Source organism: Passer domesticus, chromosome 2, assembly GCF_036417665.1.
Source record: "Passer domesticus isolate bPasDom1 chromosome 2, bPasDom1.hap1, whole genome shotgun sequence".
Lineage (NCBI taxonomy): Eukaryota > Metazoa > Chordata > Aves > Passeriformes > Passeridae > Passer > Passer domesticus.
The window spans coordinates 30,101,175-30,120,020 of record NC_087475.1 but is presented as its reverse complement, the minus strand read 5'-3'; the positions used below and the strand labels follow the sequence as shown (position 1 = coordinate 30,120,020).

Here is an 18,846-nt window from a genome sequence, read left to right as displayed (position 1 = left end):
TAGTAGAGACACAATGTCGGGGTGGTGCACAGACACCAAGTTAGTGATAAAGGAGGTGACTTCAGACAGCAGATGAATGGGAGCTGCAGCTGTACAGATCCCACAAAAGCTCTGTCAGTCTGTGTAGTTGCTGTTGTAACTGAGGTATAACTTAGCATGGTCTAGGCACATAAAACAAGCACGCAGGATTAAAGAATATTTTTTTTTGTTACATTAAACCTTCAAAAAAGAATATTTGTATTTTCTAATTTTTTTTTCTAGTGTGTTGGAAGGCCATTTATGCCAGAGGATTTTTTGCTCTAGCAAGTAACTGAGACATAAATCCAGTTAATATCAGATGAAACTGGTTCAGACACAACAGAAAGAAACTCAATAAAAATAAGGTAAGTCTTTTTTATGTGTAATCATAACCTCTTCACAGTAAAATTCATCACCCAAGTGATGAATTCTCTATCTTCTTGAATCAGAAGTCTGTGATTCCCTGCTGGATTAGTGGGCACTAACAGAGTCCTTCCATTTAGTGCTCTACATGAAGTCCAATAGGCAGTGAAAGCAGTTCCAAAAATCACATGGCTTTCTGCCACTCTCACACAAAAGCACAATGCAGACACCTCTAATTTACATGAGCTGAAGATACGGCATAGCAGATATCCATGTTGCTAGAGCCTGTCTCTTCCAGCTATTCCTGTGGAGCATATCTGACAACTGACCTTCTCCTTTTTTATTGCTGGCTAACATGGCTGTAATTGGTACAAACATGGCACAGCTGTGTTCAAAAGTTGGATGGCAGTGGGCTCCACTAGCATTTCCACTTTCCAATCACTATGTCATGGTCATGAGTGAGTGTTTGGTCAATGACTGGACTCTTTTATTTTAAAGGTCCTTTCCAAACTAATTTATTCTATAACTTCATGTAACTGATAGTCTTTCCAGTGTTCATGTTTTCAAAGTTTTCCTAAAGTTTGGAATATATCAATACTTTAGTTATGTTTGAGATTGGTTATTTACCCAGAGGTCTGTTCTGGGCAGATAAACAGCAGGAGGGTCATTTATGATCCATATACATCATTATGTTCCCAAGAATCCAGAAATCACTGAACATGGCTTCCAAACAAAGTTAAATAAAAACATAGGTATTACTTTGAGCTCAGGATTCATAAATATAAATGGTCTGTATCATTTGCAGTTTTTCCATGGGAGTATTATTTGGCATAGCTTCATGCTGTGCCGAATTTGTGGGTTTTTAGATGATTGCTTCTTAGAAAAATCTGGTTTTGGCACACACATACAAACACACAAATTGGAAAGGGAAATATTTACATTGTGAAATTAAACTTGTTCACATCTTCAATGATGATTTATTAAAGAGAAGTATATGGCAAACCACAGAATAGTGACATGTACCCTGGGTTTTACTTTCCCTGTATGAAACAACCACAAACTCATTTGAAAACAAATAGTACTATAAAGACTTAAAGAAAGAAAATGAAGCATTTGCATGTATAAAATACCTCATACAACACATCTTCATTCTGAAAGACTAAAGAGAACAAAATGTTTCTCCAAATAGCTTTTCAAGGGCATTATTTTTTATGGCCAGGATGTTTCTGTTTCTGTAGGCACCTATAATATGCTGTTGGATTACTTCATTGAGCGGCTGCTAGGTTAAGCACAATACTTTCAGTGTTGAAGTATTCAGTGGACAAGGAAAGCTCAACACAAGAAAAAAAGTAAACAACAGAGAAGTTATAGGTGTTTTGTGGCAGGGTGGAGAAAGCAAAACATTATGAAAGACTGGACAATAAATTTGCTTCTTTTATTTGTATGTTTTGTTTTGCTATCCACTTATATGCAAAATTTATTATTAAAGATCATATGATTTTTGCTAGATAGTTTATGCTCATTTTATGGTCAAATTCCTGTATAGATATAGCCATCTGAAGTATGTATATATATGTTTCTGTTAGTTAAAATAAATACATTTGTGGCCAATGGAGACTAATTCATAGTTTTAAGTTGCAAGTCATCTGACCTTCTTTGAGGACTTTGTGAAGCACAAGCTAAAATGGATATCTGTTTTCTCTAAGAAAAGCCTAGTCTGAACAGCTCACATGTAGAAGCCTACTTGAAGAATTATCCTGGTCCCACTGTCTGCTACAATATACAAAACAGGCATGTTGTGAATGCAGATACAAAGGGAATAAGACATAAACCAAATATTGGATATTAGCAGGAAAAACAAATTGCAGAAAGACTTGAGTGTTAGGAAAGCTTGTGACTGCTGAAGAACTATAGCATGTGTAAGTCTCCAGGCATGTCTGGTGTCCTCCAAACCAAATGTTTCTCAGCATCTCTGAACAGTACTGGAAGGTCCCACTGTGAAATAATTATCAGCCTGGCTACAACACTCTCAGTTTTCTAGCCAGAATCTGAAGGAGAAGGACAATTATGAGGGGCCAACTCTGGTTGTTGCCAGAAGAGACACCAGGGCAGAAAACACCAACAGAAAGGATTAGTATCCAGGCTGGCAGCAAGTAAGAGTATAGTGTTACTAGTAGGGTGGAAGGGAAGAAAATTATGAAAGCCTTCTAAAACCTGCTAATTTATTTGGAATAAAACTGTCTTAAAAGTGTGTGGCAGTTATTTTACTAGTTTAAAAAACTAAAATGTGAACAACTTGCTTTCATAAATAACTCTGAGAGAAAATGATAGAAAAGGGAGTTGGGAAGGAATTTGAGTGCAGTGTACAGTGCAATAGTTTTTCAAGGTCAATGTAATTCCTCTTTCTAAACATGTTTGTTGCACAAAGTGGAATAGGTGTAGCAGAGGTTTGTATTTCCATCTGTTTGCTTAAAACCAGGTCTGTGCTCCAGCATGAACAGGCAAAGCTCTGATGAGCTAGAAGTACTTTGGTTCACGATGCACCCTCTAACAATGCCATAGTGTGCTGATTTCCTTATGATAATTGTTAAAGGTTTTATAAGTTTTAATAGTCATCACATGGTCACAGGCTGATTTTATGAAACTTTGTTCATTAGCCTCAGCAAAGCACTGCAGCACAAGTAAGAATTCCTAATTGAGTTTAGTAATAGGCTGAAAAGGTAGTTATCACACAAAGCAAATACAAAAGCAATGTAAAGAATTTTATTTTGTTTAGAATTGAAATCTGGCAGCAGTTTTATCCTGAGTCTTAAAGAAATGTATAGTAAGCATTTAAATCAGTGTACCCATGAACTGCTAAGATCAAAAGTTAGCAGTGGCATTATTTGTGAAATATGAGTTACCTTTGTGAGTCTGTTTCAAGGCTCAGATAGTCTAGAATTGATTGAGCTTACTCCAAGAATTTATGGACAGAGATGAATAATGGCAATAGGTGCCTTGGAATAAGACTTATCAGTGCCTAACTAGAAAATTGTGTCAGCTAGTAACTAACCCCTGAGTTTTACCAGTAGAGTAACTCTTCATACTCAGAAATCTCGGTTAATTTACCTAGATGCAAGTGTCTACTAATATGCTAATGGCTAAGCCTCTTTAACAGTATAAGCCTGGGGTACAGCTCAGCCATATTCAGCTAATGATGTTTAGCATCCTAGAGTATCTGCACAGGCTTGACAGGTATAACAGAGGAGTTGAGGTCTACTGGACTAATAGCAACTGGGCAGGAAAGCTATCAGGGCACCTCAAATGCATCTGTCTAGATAAATAAACTGAGCTGTTAGTCAGCAAGGCTCAGTTAACTCAGTGTAAAGGAAACATCTCATTTGGTAAAGCAAAGAGCACTCTAGACTCACCTGACCATCTTGACTAGGCTTTGAATTAATATGGTGGGGAGCCAGTCTTCCACCTCACATGAAGACAGATACCTCTAGACATCTAAATGCAGGTCTCTGGATGTGGAACTGAACAGACCTTGAAGATCTTTAAAATTTATGTTTTCTTAGAAACAGCTTAGTAAATTAGCAGGGCAGAAAAGTCTAAACCCTATGTGTGCCAAACCTTATCAAGGCACAATATTCTTTCAGAATTCTCTGATGAGCAAACTCTCACAGGCCCACTCAGATGCCTGTGGAATGGGACCCAGTATGCAGTGACAGCTGGCTTTGTTCAAAGAACAGTTGAAGAAAAATATGCGCTGCTACTACTACTGCTACTACTACTACTACTACTACTACTATTACTACTGCTACTACTACTACTCTTCTTTCCTTCTGTATAATCTACAAGAATGGTCACAGCGTTCATCCAGGATATGGAAGGACTGGGAGAAAGCTTCTATATAAAGTGGGATTAGTTTATCTCATCACAAATACCAGGTTTTAGGCTTCACTTCTGATTTATAGCAGGAAATAGGTCTGGGATTTTGGTACCCAAATCCTTCAGGCTACCACCCTTACAGGAGTGTGCACTCATGACTTCTTAACATAGGAAGAAAGAAAGCTTACCAAAGCTTACAAAGGAATATGTCTGGCTTTACTATAGCACTTGGACCAGGGAAAGTTTTAACCTGTCTAGGGTAAATTTAAAATTCCTGGGTCTGTAGCATGAATACATCCAATGCAGGTGCAAAACTGTGAAATTTACATGTGTTTCCACTGGGTCATGAAGTCATCACATTTTAATGACCCACTATTTTGTCAAGGACATCTCCAGACTTTCTTTCTTCAGATTATATGAATCAGTTACCTGCCAAAACAAATAGGATAATGTTGTGGCTATGTGGTGATATTTACAATAACACTCGTAACTATGACAAGAGCTTTATATCCACACTATGGACAATTGAGAATATCTGGTGAACCCTTTCCAACATTTTTTTTGTGTTACTGCATTTTTAATTATGTAATTCATAAAATGAAAAACAATGCCAGATTTCCATAAAAAGTAGACATATACACATTGATAATCTACAAAGGCTTAATTAATTCTCTGGGGTATGTAATAATTTACAGGTCTAAATTATGAGGAATTACCTTGTTAAAATCTTTTGAGTCTGACTACAGGTGTTCTAGCAGTGCTCCAGTAAGAGAGTTATTCAAATCCCATTCCCATTTCTGGTGGAATTTTTATCATTTGTATGGCTATGTTTTGCCAACAAAAAATGAGAAAAGAGAAGATTCTGTTCACATTCATCTGTGGGGATTCAGCAATTAAATCAATTTGATTAACCAAAGACCCATTCTGCTGTGTATTTACATACTGTAATTACGAATTGGCAAATAGCGGGAAAAGTGGGAGCGTGGGATAGCGTGTTTTTATATCAGTTGTTCCAATACAACGCCTGTAATACTTCTAAATAAGCAGTCAGATCTATTCACTGTTTCAGCACTCCAAATGGGTCAGATGAAGCGGTATTTTTAGTAGGATTTGGGCTGTCTGACTTTTCAAATTCTTTTATATGTAGAAAATGCTTAAAAGCCAGTACTACAACTCCTGAGAGTTGTTCTGTCTCATCTTTTTTAAACTATATTTTCTTCTTCTCTACTCCCAATATAACAGTCTGTTTATTTCAGACTTGCCAAACATCCAGGTTTGATCAAATCAGTTTGATTTCCAGAGTGTTTGGTTGAGCTCAGATTGCAGCTTGGCCTACTGAAAACTGAGTAATGTCTATGTTGAAGGTGGCTGTGAGGAGACAAACTGACAGGTTAAATCAGCGAGGACTGCAGTCTGGAGGCTCAGCTGTCAGGCTCTGACTGGGTGGCCTCAAATATGCTTCCAGTCCAAGCTAAGGAAGGAGCATTTTAGGGCACCAAGGGAACATTGCTACTCCATAGACTGAACAGTCCTGTGGCATCTCAGGCACCTGCAAGGGTCAGACACCACACCTTCACATATGGATAAAAATGTATGGAGCATTTTAATTTCCTCCCAGCTACTTGGATATTGATCTAGTGTAACTGCTAAGAGAGAAGGAAAATCTGGACTGATGAAGTACTACCACACACATCCATGCAAATAAATGATCAATAGAGCTGCATCATGCCAAAACAAGGGTGTCTTGATTAACACATAGCCCCTAGTGATTGAAAGAGCTCTGTCTTTACCACAGAAGGCAGTCTCTTTGTTCAACTCTGAATTGCAATAAGAATGAACTCCAGTTTGAACAGATAGTGCTAACACTGATATTAATGTAGAGAATTTTGTATCACACAAATTAGAGTGGCAATTCTCAGTATTTTTTTTCATGTAGTCCATATCAACAACTGTTCCTAATGTACAATATCTTACATATATATATATGTACAATATAACTTACATATAGATATTATTTAATTATTCTACTATATATTTACCCTATGAATTTATATATGTGTCAGGATTTAGAGATAAAAAGCACAATATATATTTTGAAACAACCACATCTGTTTCAATAGGTAATTTTCATTTACTCTTAAAAATCAGAGATTATTTTCAGTTGGTATTTATGTAGCTTCAGTTCCTTCTTATTATGCCTTTATCTACTAGATTAAAGACTCCATTACAAGAAATAATGTAGGTAATTTTAGACTGTTGTCATGTCATTTCTTAACCTTTTTATGTAAAGGAAACAGATTTACCCATTTACTATAAGGTAGGTTTTCCAGGCCTCAGATAATTTCTTTTTTCAATCTTTGTCAATTTAACAACCACCTTTTTTTTAATGGCGGTGAAAGGTCTGGGCACAAACCCTTCTCAGAATCTTCAGCTCCCACTGATGGTTCATCTGGAGGTCCTCACTCCACGTGTGGAGTAGGCACCTTGTTTCTGAAAGACCGGGCTTGTGCCAGACTTTGTTAAGTTACCATTTATGTCATTCAAATGGACCTGCTGCTCAGCATGCTAATGTAAGTGACCGCTTACATTAGCATCCACTTATCCTGTAACATGTCATTTTTGTATCTTCTGCTCAGTTTACAAGAAATAAGAAGAAATGTATAAAAATATTGGAGCCTCTGAAATCCCTGAACTGAAAATTTCCCATTTCCTGTTACTTGAATTATTTTCTGATAGTTTGTCTTGTACTAAATATTTACTTTTTACCTTGGTTTCCAAAGAAATTTAATGTATACCTGTGAGAAATCTGGAAACATACAGTAGACTTAACTTCTTATCTTTTTTATTCCTCTATTTTTCTTTCATTGACATTTTTTCCTGCCCTGTGAGTTCACAAGGGAATGCTTGTGATTGTACACAGGTATTGCAATCTTTCTACAGTGTAGGCATAAGTTTACTCACAGAACTACACAAAACCCTTGACAGAAAAGCTGTTATTTTCCAGAGCAGAGAAGTGGGAAGGAAAATCATTACACAAAGTCTTACATAAAGGAGTCTTTCTGAAGTCTGATCTTTCTGTAGAGTCAACAAAGAAGCTCAGTCTTCTATTTCTGAAATGTTGTAAGGTGGCTCATTTTAGGAACTGAAAGAAAAAAACATCTGCCAAATATTCAATGGGAACAATACTCTTCTGGTTTAAAGGGGGCAAGATTGCTAGAAAGTACATCTGTAGCACTAGGCAGCCTTAAGTAAAATAAATGATGATCCCAGGCTTGTAGACGCCATGCTTGCTAACACATCAGATTAGTGTTCATGTTTGATTTGTTACAAACGTTAAATCTCTCTGCACTGTGGAAGTCAGGTGTTGTGTTTTGTTTAAGAGGTGGTTGAAGAATTTGCCACTTACCTCTTTTATCATCCCATGTGAACATTTCCTTCCCATCTGAGCGTGTACACTAGCAAGTGAACTCCACCAGGTTGCCTTTGAGCACACAGAAATCTCTCCTACTGCCATTTATAAAATGTGGAAAGCTGTTCCTTAAGATCTCAGCCATAAGTACTATCTCATAATAAAGATCTGATAATTAGCTCTACTCATTCTAGTTCTCCACCCTCTGTTTTTAGGCAAAAACTCAGGCTATTGACAGGAGCTTATTAAACCTCCTATAGTACATTATATTGGTTGTGGATGTAAGATATTTCAGGGCTTTAACAGTTACTGAATCGCAAAAAAACAGCATGGCAGAGATTGGCAGGAATTCCTGGAGATCATCTGGTCCAACCTCCTGCTGAATCAGAGCTATCTAGAGCTGTTGCTTAAGGCTCTCTCCAGATGGCTTCTGAGTATGTCCAGTCTGGGAGAATCCACAAGCTCCTTGGGTAAGTTTGCAGACACTTTCCCAGTGACTTCTTCATGGATCTGCCAACTGAATGTCGGTTAGGGGGTCACCAATGGCTCTTCCCTGAGGATATACATGGAATGGCCTGTGTCCTGGCTCACTCCTTTGTGTGCCTGCTAAAAGGCTGAGGACAGTCTAGGGAAACTGAGTATTTTTCCTGCTAAGTTTTTTTTTTTTTTTTTTTTTTTGTCCCATTCAAGGAAATATGTGTGTTACAACTTATTTCTTAAAAAGCTGAAAATACTTCCAGGATGATAGAATCTCAGTAATTTCCTCACTCTGTATTTCGTGTAAGGGTAGCCTAATTTTTCTATGGTCATATTTTTGTCTACGTCACTATTCACCCTTAAGCCTACAACAATGGCAATAAGACCATTTTAAGAATTTCTGATATTGCCAAATGTTTTTAGACTGTACTAGTGCCTTTTTGTTGGAATTCAGTTACAAAAAACCTACTGCATGGACTCTAGTACAAGAAGACAGGCCATAACTTTAAATTATGTAAATACTCATAACAAAAGGAATTCTGATAGCAGTAAAAAGCCTTAATTTATTTGGGTTCAGAAAAAGGCAGGCAAGGACTGGTAGATTCAGAGAGTCAAACATGTGGCTAATGCTCTGATTTTTGTTTTGCAATCTTTTCCTATAAACTATATATATATATATTCAATTTGTGGAATTAGAAACACTATATTTGGCTTTTTTTCTGGAGATCAAAATATCCCATAAGCTTCTAGAAAGACCTCAACTACTAGACAGAAGTGAGTGTAAAGATGCAAAAATGCACCATGTGTAAAAATATACAGAAATGACTGAAAAAAATCCCAAACAGAAAAGGAAGGTTCATGCCTACAAGACTCTTCTTCAATTTTTCTGTTAAATGCAGTAATTTAAACAAAGCATATTGAACACTTGACTTTGAAAAAATGAGCTTTGTGATTAAAATGCCTTTTTTATCAGAAGATTATCTAGGTCACTACAGCAAAAAAGTGCATCAGCACGAAGGAGTATTTGTTGTGTTGATAGTCCTCTGAGCATCTTCAATGAATGCCTGACTGGAGAATGAGAAACTGTTCTCTTGCCAGTTTTCAGTAACCATATGTTGTGTGTCTCCTGAATACTGACTGCAGAGAGGTGTTTTGGATCTTCTAGACACTAGTGAAAGAAAATATTTCTAGTTTCAAGAGAAAAAAAGAGAAGAGAGTAGACCTTTTTGGTCATGTTTAATTGCTCTGTTACCAGAAAACATGTTGGATGCTAAATCTAGTGTCTTCTTGTATCCTTGGTAAAAATCAATCTTTTTTAAAATTAACATCTATTTCTTCTATGTTAATCAGATAAGAATTTTATTACAGTAGCACTTTTGTGTATCTTGGATGTCTTGAATAGGTCTTTTGTTCTATATCTCAATCATACTAATGTGTCTTTTTATGTGGATTGCTGTAGTTGCTGTGATGTATCTGCTCCACCTGGTCTTGAGATTCAGCCCAATAACTATTTAATTCCTTCAGTCAGAGTAGTTGAAGACATGTATTTTAACATGACATTTTATTATTAGTTTCCACTGAACAAAACAAAAAATTTCAAGTGCCTCCAGTCTTGGGAAATAAAAAAAAATTCAAAAAGCCTGCAACAGATACTCTTTTTTCTTGCAGTTGTTCACTTCTGAGGAGTTATTCTTTTGAATTTCATCAGGTGTTAGAACAGATGTCACATTAAAATGTAGGGGTTAGAATTTTCTGTTCATGAAGCTCATTTTGTCATGTTGGTGGTATCCCCAAATGGCAATAATCAAGTGATACGAAATAACTAAAATTGTAGCTGTAGCTTGTGGATGAGGAGCTCTAAAACTCACCTCAAATGGTTCAAAGTCAGGACAAGCTAATATCTGTTTCAATTCTTTACTGAAAGCTGCTCTTCACACTGGAGAAAAATGGCATGTTTGTGCTCAGGTTCCATTAACTTTCACTTTTAAGAAAATAATTATTTAAAGGAAGTAATATATTTTAATATATTTGTGTTTCTGAGAATCCTGTGGGTGAGATATGTGAATAGATGGATATCTACACATACAGATGAAAATTTTTGTGTAAAAATATATATATTTAGATACCTGTCTTTTTAATTACCTTTTTTTGAAACACAGTGGAATATTTTTTATTCTCTGTTCTTCTGGAAGTACTTGGAAAATGTTAAGAGATCTATAATGTAGTAAATCAGTAGAGAGGTCTCTCATCTTTCTATTAAGTTGTCCAGATGTCTCTTCTGATGGCGTGGTTCTCTGGTTTAGACTTTGAATGTTAAAGTTCTCATACCCTCCTTCTAATTACATAGTTTAAGAAAATACAGTTAAATGTACAAAGGTAAGAAAGATAATAATAACTTGTTTATTTACAATGTAAGAGATCTCTTAGATGCTAAGAAGGTTTAGCACAGTGAGAGATAGCTTAAAGGCTTCTAGGGGGTTATGGCAGTAAAAAAAACAAACGTAGAACTGAGTGTTTTACTACTTATATCAGAGAAATTCAGCATAAAATCCAATTTGTGAATGTACATTATTTTTTAGAATACCAGGACAGTATCTTTTCTCTTCACTGAAATATGTTCAGTGTTCATAAACAAGGAGTACACAATAATCTAGGCACACAGCTGTAGAAGGACGTCTTAGCTGTAATCATTCAAAGCAAATATTTGGCTCTATTTCTTTAGGTGGTGAATCTCCTAACCCAACTGCCAAACAGTAGCATAACAAAACTTATATCAAAAAGACAAAGTGAGACTTCTCAAGAAAGAACTCCTGCTTTGGGCTCTGGAAGTTCAACACCATTGTTATCAAAGCATCAATTGCTGACACTGAAAATGGCATTCCAGCCACATGGTCAGTGAAGCAACTTGCAAGGTTAAAGTTATGTTAGATGGAATTTTCACACTGGGGATTAAAAGCCACATATTTGAGTCACTTACAAAGTTTTTCACATCACTTTCATAAAAAAGAAGAAATGGTCAGTGGTACGACTCACCACAGCAAAATTTCTTCAGACTGAGACTTCCTATCCATCCCCATGTGAAGTTTTTGTCCTAATGCTTCACTCTCTTTCCTCTGCTTAGAAGAATACTTTGATTTTGGTAGGACAAAAAGGACAAAACTTAACTTTCTTCTGCCCTTTTGTATTCCCTTGCATGAGTCCATGAGCCTAGGATGGTAGCCAGCTGGCAGAGTCTTAAACAGTCTTGAAATAACAGACTAGAGAAAACCAAAAGTGCCTGCAACACAGCAAGTACAGGCCCTATTGCTGTGCTAGTTTAAAAAAAATCCAAGTCAAAATGGACCACAGAGGAATGAAAAGTCACAAAAGCTGACTCCAATGTTATGAAGCTGAGTTTCCTACATTCCCTCTGTAGCCAGAAGAGTCCTCTAAGGTGCAGCTCAAATCAGGTATTTGAGCAGCTATGAATCTCTCTTTACATGAGATTGTGTTCTCAAGGAGCAGCTTAGGAAAATCAAAGATTGGGTTAACTTGCTAAAGGTGAAGTTTTTGTGAGCACTTACATTCAATGTGTCTCCTACGTGTCAAATCCCTACCCTGCTTGCTGCATGACAATTAATTTTAGTTTGGGCTCCAATTCAGAGCAGACAAAATTATTTCCTGTTGGGGACTGGGGTATGGTCTATAGCAGATCATAATTTTGTCTTTATACAGAAACCAGATTTGAGCTGTAATTAAACTGGCTTACCTCACTGCATCACACCCAGCCCCGAACCCCCCACCACCCAGCCCTACAAGACTTACTTTTCTGGAGTACTCCAACAGGCCTGGTAGCCACAGATATCCTCCATAACTTCATGTCCTACTTTGTGTAACACATTCTTGGCACAAGAGTACAAAAAAGTACAAAAATAGTACAAAAAAATACAAAATAGTACAAAAAATTGTGAAAAGGCTTGAAACAATCCGCTTCATAACATGCATGCAGCTTGGAGAAAAGTATGGCTGAGGTACAGAAAACTATGACCTAAGACTTGGAAGAAGGAAAGGCTCCAGGCAACATTTCTATACCTGTGCCTTTGTCCATGGGAAGATCTCTCAGCCTTATGACAAAACGACCAAGCGTGTGCATTAGAAGAAAACGAGTTTTCGGAATCCATGTTTGCAAAGCATCCAGCCTCCCCAGCATGTATAAACTTTATTTGGAGCTGTGTGGGAACACCACCTGCTCACACTGCTCCAAGAAATTCCACTTAGAACATTCAGAAGCAGCTGGGATGTGAATATTTGATTCATCTCATCAGAAGCTGAAATTAGGATTGAAAACATAGATCATGCATTCTATGTACATTCCAAGAAAATATTTATTTCTTAATATTTTTGTTCACTGAAATATCACAAACTCATCATCATCATTTCATTTCTTGTTTATACTATGGGTTGATGTGATTTATACTAAACTTTGTAAATTATTTTAAGGTAGCAAATTTGCCAAGATTCAAGCAGTTGACCTGCAGCTAAAATACAAAGTGCAGCTGGAATCAATATTTTCCATTGTGACCATCAATTGTGCAGCACATAATGCTCTACAGTATGGTGGGCATGGGAAGCAATTGCCTGGGCTTTATAATTTTATTAATCTTCTACTCCTGTAATTTTAGAAAGCATAATGTTATAAAGAAAATTCCACGTGCTCCAGGAGGGAGTAGAGTGAGGATTCTGCAGCTGATAGCTGTAAGTCCAGTGAATATATTCTTCAGTAGCTGAACTAGAGGCACATTTTTTCTTTATACAGACATAAGGGAAGCAAGATTCAACAAATAGCAAATTTTCCTCAGCTGCAAAGAGCTAGAATGCCTGAGGCTCCTTTTGATGTCTCAGTTTCTTGAAAATTTTTTTTCTTGTTTTAGTCTAAATCCTTTTACCTTTTCCTAGTTATGCTTATATAAATTGCACTATTACTTATTTTCTAGTCATAAATTAAAAGACTGACTGTAGCAATGATCTTTGGAACCATTTTACTGAGGTATCCAATCAGGAAGGGGTAGATTCCCATTCCTCCACTTAGAAAAATTTATTTTATTCCTACTTGGATGTTATGAAAAAGAATACTGCACCTCCTATAACTACTATCTGTGTATTTGAACCCACAGCTAGTTTTGGACCAAAAAGGTTTGTTAGTTTTTTTTTGAAGTGGCAATAGCAAGCAGAAAATACAGATCACAAAAACGCAAAAGCCCCTTCTTTAGTAGCTCATTTGAGCAGGTCAAGCTGCTGTTGTGAAACCAGATTCTCTCTAGAAATATTCATTTACTAATTCCTGTGTGGATAGGTATTGTTGATTTGAGTACCTCATTAGAGTAAGTGCCTCAAAACTTCTACTTCTTCTCACTGGTTGAAAAATGTAGAACAAGAGATGTAAAATTATTTTGATATTTTCACCCTGCCACCTTTTTTTTTCTGGCCTGGATGTCTTCCTCCATATGCCTATGTATTAAAATCTTCACCCAGAATATCCAGGCCAGAGCTAGAATGGCAATGTTTGGAGAGGAAAACAGACTTATCTCTGAGGAAACATGTGACTTTTAGCCAAAAACAATTTTTATGAGTAATCTATTCTAGAAAACAGGCAATATTGCCAATACCAAGTCATTTGTTTACCTTGCTATTAGTTGAGACATTCAGCTTCTTGAATAAATGTTTTCTAATTTGCATACTCAGATCAATTTTATACTATGCCATCACCTTGTTCTAGGCACCTTATTTAGTCCTCTTGTAGTACCTCTCTATCTTTTATTCTACAATGTACTTGTCTTCCTGTTTCCTTTGAGTCCAAGTGTAATTTTTCACATTTTATTTGTGGGACACTAAACACAGGGAGACACCAATTCCCTACAAATATCAGTGGCATAGCAGGGATTGGTCCTTGCTCCATGTGCCCTAATATTTTTAGTGTTCATGAAAGGGTAAAGATGAGGATGGAGGTTCTCAAAGACTGTCCATGGTTTTGCATAGAACAGAAGGAGCCTTTTGCTATTACATACCTGCCCTGCCCTGATTTTTGTAGTTATTTTTCCAGGGCAGTCCCAGAGGGAAGTTGTTGGAGATGAATTATGTAATACAGACTATAAACTAGAGGGGTGGACACTTGGCCAATTTCATGCCTACCTTCTGGTATTTAGATTGTGCCCATATATCTTAAGTTCCCTGTTTGTGTGCAGCAGTAACTAGTACCATAGGTTGACCTTCTGTAGTACAATTAAAATCATCCTCACAGACTCAGAGCTCTTGCAGTGTTTAAGAAGTCTTTGGCATTGGATACTTCTGAAAACGCTTGAATTTCTTAGAAACCCAACAACAAAAAACATGGTAACTTCCCTCCTTGCTAATTATCAGTAAATTGTGGCTATTATTAAAACAGCATAAATCCATCAAGAATTGGAAGTTGCCAGATCTCCTTGAGTCAGAATTTCAGTGTGGGTTCCAGACCTCCTGTATGGAAAAACTGCATGTGTAGTGTGTGAGCATGCACTTCTTGATCTCTTTTAATCAAGATAAAAACGGATAATGTAATAGCAGAGTTTTCAGAAAGAACGCAAATTGCTGTGCATTGCAATGAAATGTTTCCCCTTAGGATTAGAGTGCCTAGTAAGACTCCTCAGCACGAGCTAGAGCTGATATATGAAGCTTTTGCTTGCGTAAAGGCAGACAGGTTAGAGCTCAGCTAGGCCAAGCATAGGGCCTGGTTCTTCAGCACTTAATCAGGCAAAGCACCTGCAGAAGTCAGAGAGGTTTGCCCCTTAATTAGAATTACCCAGCTAAATCTCCCTCTGCAGGGCTGCCTGTGTAATCCTGCAGCAGGAAAATGATACATAGGGTCTCCTAATAAAAGTCTTAATTTGCTTTGACCACTGCTAGCATTTTAGGTCCACAATGGCCTTGGAAGTTATCAGTTGTACTTTGTGGCCAGCACATAATGTTCAGAGATAATTCCTCTTCAGAGCCCTCTGCTTAAACCCACTCATGTCTTTTCTGCTGCATGCACTTTTTCTTCCACCTCTGTAACTCCTGTGGGGATGAAAGGATCTGGAACTTCCTGCCTCTTCCTTTCTTTCTTCCTATGGAAATGATAATAGACAAAAATATGTAATGCTTATTTACCAAGAAAGATTAAATCATGCTACAAATTGAAGAGAAATATATATTACAAAAGTACAATTAAGGACTTGGACATTTGATCAAAGGTACTACATGGCAAAAAGAGTTATTGTGGCAGCTCAACCACAGCTTTGTGAGCTCTCTCAGCCTTCAACAAAGGTGAGAAAGTGTGTGTTAGAGCAGCCCCAAGTAAAAAAGCCTTACTTTAAGTTTCATAATTTCACATTCTCCTTACATTTAAAAGATGATATTACCCTGTCTCATCTGAGGGTTGATAAAAAAACAGTAACTGACCACAAGGCTGATACATATAAATGGGAATGGTATGAGGAACATTTTCAGAGCACCTCATATGGCTTGCAAGTGGGACTATATTAGTCCACATCTCCCAAATGTTTTTCTTCTGCTTTAATTTTCTGTTCTGCTAAGCCATCACTGAGATATCTTACTGGTTCAGAGAAAAAAAAAAAAGGCAGTAAGTAAGATAGACGATCTGTTAAAGCAAAGGTTGCATTTTTAATTGCTATAACAACAGAACTAGGGGAAGCGATAACTAAGTAGTTCATCCCTTCACAAATCTGTCAGGACACACTCTATACAGCTGCCAAAACAATGGTAGTAATGCAGAGAGGTGCCTAATATTGTTAAGTCTGAAATACAGAAGCAAACAATTATCAATATTAGTACATAACCCTACCAAGCAAGGCCTCCTGGAAAATCTGCTTTTATCATATTTCCACCACTAACACCACCTGATAATGTGGAGAAAGTCTTTTCCAGCCGATTAAAAATGAACTCGCCAGAATGCAATGCAAATAGAGGACTCCAGCAGGAAGAAACAAACTCTATGCCTATAAGTAAACTGAGATGAAGTATGAGTGAAACAAAGAAAACAGCACTGACTAATCTGTGAAAACTAGCAAGACCTCCAAAAATTTCTTGAGCTCCACCCAGATGTGATGCTGCTCATGTAGAAGTATATCTCCAAAGAAGAAATATATCTCCATTCCTTCCTGTGACTGCCACGTGCCAGGTGATCCAGCTCGCATGCTCTTTGGCACAAGATGCCTACTCCTCTCAAGTAAGTGACAATAGTCTTTATAAAGACATTAGGACTTCTTTGGACAACTATTTCTATACAGGAGTACTTTAAAAATAGCAAATAAAGCTAGCCATAGATGTCAATTAAGTAGCACTTGGCATACTTTAATTTCTTTGCTATAAAGTGGGTGGCATAGCAATCTTTTTAGTGTTTATCACAGAGACTTCAAAGTGGACACAGAATTAGAATTTTAATTCATAAGTGTAATGATTCAGAAAGAATCATTTACCTGTGTTGACTTTAAAATAAGTATTTAGGAAAGCAAGACTTCTCTTGTTCATGGGGAAGAAAGACTAGTTGTCAGGGCTCCAAACTTAGGGATCATTCCTCACATCTATTGCTCTGCTATCAAAAAAATAGATTTATTTTGTAAGAACAGACTGTATTAGCAAATAAAGATGTTAAGCTTAACGCCCGTGAATTTTTATCCTTCTTTATCCTGTCCCCCTGTACACCAAAATCCTTGCTCCTTGCTGAAGTTCACTTGAATGTTTCCAAACACTGGAAATGCAGAGGAAACTGAGAAAGCGATTTAACAACAACAAAAACAACACCAACAACATCAAAAGGTAATATTATATATAAAAATTGTTTTATGTATGTAATTATAATGCTTATTTCCTGAGTTCTTTCTTGAGGATACTCTGTGGCCTGCAGGGGTCACTATGACTTCCTCAGTCCTCTACTACAGCTGAAATCAGAAAGAGCCAAAAACCAACACAAAATTATCTAAATATAAGAAAACAGCTTTCTTTGTTTTTCTTTCTTTTTTTTTTTTAATTAAAATTACTATCCCTCAGAGCTTTTTATCAGGACTGACAAATTAATGTAATACTCTTTCTCTGATGTTTTGGTGTATGGACAACTACATGATTTACCAGCAAACCTAAAATTTGGCCCTCTTCACTTACCCCATGCTTTGCCTGTGGATTTCAACAAAGAGGTCTTCATTGCATTTCAAAGTAATCCTGGAGAGAGTCATCTGAGTAATCTAGGGGATGCCCAAAGCCTCTGCCTTCCCCCCCACTCTGGTGCTTGTGCAAGCAGTGCCTGTCAGACCCTTGCAGACTGATTGCATATGTCACCTTCCTGTATGCTGGCCCTCCTTCCACTACTTTTGTGCAGTAATAGTACAATAACTTTCCTGTACAGTGACTCTCTGTATCCATAAAAAGAAGGGGTTGGGTTTTTCTCTGAAGATTGCATCCCAAAGTCTTTGCTCAGCCCTTACCCTTGCAAAATCTCATTCAAATCAATGGATATTTGCATGAGAAAGCGATCAGTTAAAATTAGACCTGAGTGAAATAGGGCTTGGTGAAGGAAAGGGGGAGGTAGTGGTGGGGGGTAATAGGTGCTTTCATTTTGTGCAGCATAACATTTGATGCATTTGATGTGGTTTGTTATGATTTGTTCAATCAGATTATATAAGTTTTTAGATTATTTTGCTTGTTGAGGTAAATTGGACTCTTTAAGAATTTTGTTATATGTTTTCTACTTTCTTGAGGCTCTGCTTGCAAGATCAATATCTTTTTGTTAATAAAATATAAATAAAATCAAGATAAACACAATCAAGCAGGATAGATCACTCATCCAGAAAATAAAAAGATACAATTCAATTGCCCACCCCAGGTCAACACAGTTCTCTGTTACCAAAGGTGCTGGACATTTGGCTTGACAGTGAATGATCCAGCTGATGAGAATGTGCCAGTAAGGTCTGAATCAAAAATGTAGGAAGGCAAGCAGGGAAAAAGGATGGAGAGATAAAAACAAACAAACAAACAAACAAACAAACAGACAAAAAAGCCTAAAAGTTTAGGTCCAACACTCTCTGCTACCTCATAAATGTTTATTTGTTGTTCAAAGGTGCAAGCACCTAATATTTACCACTGACATTTAACAAGATGTAATAACTTGAAGCTGGCTTCATCATGTTCTGCAAGTGACGAGGGATGACAATGAAGACAATTTATGTAGGGACCAAAGAAGTCCGTGCTGTAGCCCTTTTTCTGGTTGAAGATCTTGTATTTTATTGCTTCTCCACATAAAGCTTCCTGTTTATGCTTTATGCTGATGGAGTGAATTTCATCCTTCATAATTTCGCCTACCCGAGCTCAAGTCACTTAGGAAGCCTTTATGTAGATTTTACACTTAATTAACATAACCTCATCAGACTTGGTATTTTCTGGAATTTGCACAAACTGGATGTCTTAAGAAACCCTGGCTGCAGACGAAGTCGTAAGGATTGCTTTGCTGAGAAAGAGGAAGAAAAATATTGTATACAGCAAAAAGGCGAAGAAAAACTTGGATTAGAAGATGGATTTAGTGGGTTAAGAAGTCACAGAACTTTGACAAAGCACAACTTTACTAATACAAATAAGAACCCTGAGCTGCATTTGAATTCACATCACACCACACCTGGTAAGAATTAGTCTAGCACAGCATCATC

At 37.1% G+C, this 18,846-nt stretch overlaps 1 long non-coding RNA gene across 1 annotated transcript in view; it reads left to right on the top strand.

The window, feature by feature from the left end:
- Positions 1-16,224: 16,224 nt before the first annotated feature.
- Positions 16,225-18,846, top strand: part of LOC135293613 (uncharacterized) — a 20,760-nt gene continuing 18,138 nt past the window's right edge. The window contains exons 1-2 of the long non-coding RNA XR_010355732.1: positions 16,225-16,379; positions 16,880-16,969. This is a non-coding gene — a long non-coding RNA (uncharacterized LOC135293613). The remainder of the gene's footprint in view (positions 16,380-16,879; positions 16,970-18,846) is intronic.